Source organism: Trachymyrmex cornetzi, unplaced genomic scaffold, assembly GCF_001594075.2.
Source record: "Trachymyrmex cornetzi isolate Tcor2-1 unplaced genomic scaffold, Tcor1.1 scaffold73, whole genome shotgun sequence".
NCBI lineage: Eukaryota > Metazoa > Arthropoda > Insecta > Hymenoptera > Formicidae > Trachymyrmex > Trachymyrmex cornetzi.
Window position 1 is genome coordinate 116326 of NW_017300059.1, and position 2844 is coordinate 119169.

General features: G+C 25.9%; 2 non-coding genes across 2 annotated transcripts; both read left to right on the plus strand.

Moving 5' to 3' along the window:
* Window positions 1–1439: 1439 nt before the first annotated feature.
* Window positions 1440–1512, plus strand: TRNAA-AGC (transfer RNA alanine (anticodon AGC)). Its single transcript has one exon. It is a non-coding gene; the product is annotated as a tRNA-Ala (tRNA).
* A 347-nt stretch (window positions 1513–1859) lies between these two features.
* On the plus strand, window positions 1860–1933 carry TRNAT-AGU (transfer RNA threonine (anticodon AGU)). The gene has a single exon. It is a non-coding gene; the product is annotated as a tRNA-Thr (tRNA).
* The last annotated feature ends 911 nt before the right edge of the window (window positions 1934–2844 follow it).

A 2844-nucleotide genomic window follows, 5' to 3' on the forward strand; every position in this document is an offset into this window, starting at 1 on the left:
ATTAAATGATAGACATATGATTCCATTTCAAATGTAAAATGAAAATGATTTTCCAAAAACCATTTAAAATGGAAAATGCAAAATGCAAAATTTTAAATACAGATTTAAAATGGAAATATTTTAAATATTACCTAGTCCCGGAAACGGAACCACTCGTGGTTTATCTAAATAGTTTTGGCGTAATCGACAATCTCATTTATGCCCAATTTCTTCACCTCTAGATAACTTTATCCAAGAGATATCTCCTCGGGAAATACAATGGAGATATTTCTTGGATAAGATTATCCGTGACTTATTTGGAAGTAAAGAAATTGGGCATTAGTCTGGTATTTTACAATAAATCATTTTAGAAATATGTAGCTGTATCATGCACACTAAACGTGTCACAATTAATAGTAATCGCGTCAAATAATTTTAGATATAATTTAATTTATATTTAAGTGTATGTTAAATGTTTTTTTAATTTCTTTCTGAAGAGACTATTTTTTTGTAGAAACCTTTTTAAAATTATTTTCCTTTCCGTGTGTAAACAATTATATTTCAGAAATCAGCATTACAACATTTTGTCCTTTACAGAAATAAAAATATCAGTTATAGTTATAAAACGGAATGAACGATGTATTGTCGAAATCTTAAAACTGTTTCTATTCTGTTACAAGGAAAACTCGTAATAAATGATAATTAAGGTAACACGGCATCACGAAGATCCAATTTTCTGCTCTACTACGAATTTCTCCATTTCTCCTATCCCATTCTTGTGAATTACTGGATCAATGTGCTGACTGCGCACCAAAAAAGTTTTTACTAAATTTCATTTTCTCTAACTTTGCAGTCAATATTTGAAAGCGACATATATATATATATATATATACACATACAGTACATTTCTTTGAGTTATTGGATACATATCTGCAAAATATACATTTCCTTTGTAGTTCTTCCGATTTGTGATTTGTTTTCCATTATATTATGTATATAATAATCGTATAATAAGAAAAATTAATTATTTTTCTTATTATAATCTCAGAATGTCTACACGTACAATTTATAAATTTGATCCTATTTAATTTCTCTTATCATATAAATATTTGTAAAAAGTAAAGATAACTAAATATCACAAATTAACATTTAGTTAGTAAAATAAAGTATTTATAAACATTTTACTTATATTTAATTTAAAATAGAGTTTTGATCGGATTGGGTAAAATAAATTTTTTTATATCTTGGATATAAATTTATCGACCTTTTTAATTCTTTATAAATGTTTTCTTGGCTTAATTTTTAGTTTTTCTTAATTACTACAAAATGTATGTCATTAATAAATGTTTTCTTGGCTTAATTTTTAGTTTTTCTTAATTACTACAAAATGTATGTCATGTACATTCTATATTTAGGGAATGTTTACTGTTTCTATTAATATTGGAAAGCGAGACTTCAAAGGGGGTGTAGCTCAGATGGTAGAGCGCTCGCTTAGCATGCGAGAGGTACCGGGATCGATACCCGGCGCCTCCAAGTTCTTTTTTTGCGAAAAATTTTTGTAATAAGAATAATAAGAAAAAAATACAAGAACAGTTATCAAAAAAATTTTTTAAATAGATTAAAAAAAAATACATATCCTTTTAATACAAAAATATTTTTTGCTATTATCGATATACTTTGTATTGTAATATTGTTTAAAATTTTAAAATTCGTTTAAAATGTATTAAAATTAATGTAATGTATTAGAGTTAATGTAATATAATTCGGAGTATATTGATATTTAAATCATTTACTATCATTTAGAAATTTTTTAATATACTATTATTATAAAAAGTGTATATTAGGTTTTGTGTGCAAAAATAACACTCCGATGTCACATAGGCGCCGTGGCTTAGTTGGTTAAAGCGCCTGTCTAGTAAACAGGAGATCGAGGGTTCGAATCCCTCCGGGGCCTCAATACCGTGACCACGGATTATTGATTTTTTTTCTTTATATTATTTTTTTTTTCTTTATATTTATTTGTTTTAGAATGTTTATATGTAAAATATAAGTATATTATATTTGTATATTTTTTATACTTGTATTTTCAAATTAAGGATTTATTACCGATATAAACATACTAAAAAAATGAATAAAATGATTACTAAAAAAAAACCACGTAAAATATTTTTGTACGCGGAAATTTTGTTAAAAAATTTTTAATATTAATTATCGAAGATACTAAGAATAATAATTATTACATAATTATTATAATTATCAATCTCGTAACACATTTACAAAATAGAGCTGCAGAATTTTAATAATTACTAGTAAAGTAAAGCATATTATGTATATGTGAATATGTCACGTGATACTTGCACAAAATAAATTTTTTAAATTGATTTTGCAATAATTATTTGTGTTTTTACGATGTGTTACTATATTTTTTATATTTTATTAGATCTAAGAATTGGAAAAAGTAAGGGCACTAGGAGTCAGATGCAGAAGACGTCGCGCAAATAATACACTTTTAAGGAGTGAAACTTCTTTATTCACTAAACGCGCTTACATATTTCGACTCATTTTTGAGCCTTCCTCAGAGACGTAACACATTTACAAAATAGAGCTGCAGAATTTTAATAATTACTAGTAAAGTAAAACATATTATGTATATGTGAATATGTCACGTGATACTTGCACAAAATAAATTTTTTAAATTGATTGTATTGCAATAATTATTTGTGTTTTTACGATGTGTTACTATATTTTTTATATTTTATTAGATCTAAGAATTGGAAAGAGTAAGGGCACTAGGAGTCAGATGCAGAAGACGTCGCGCAAATAATACATTTTTAAGGAGTGAAACTTCTTTATTCACTAAACGCG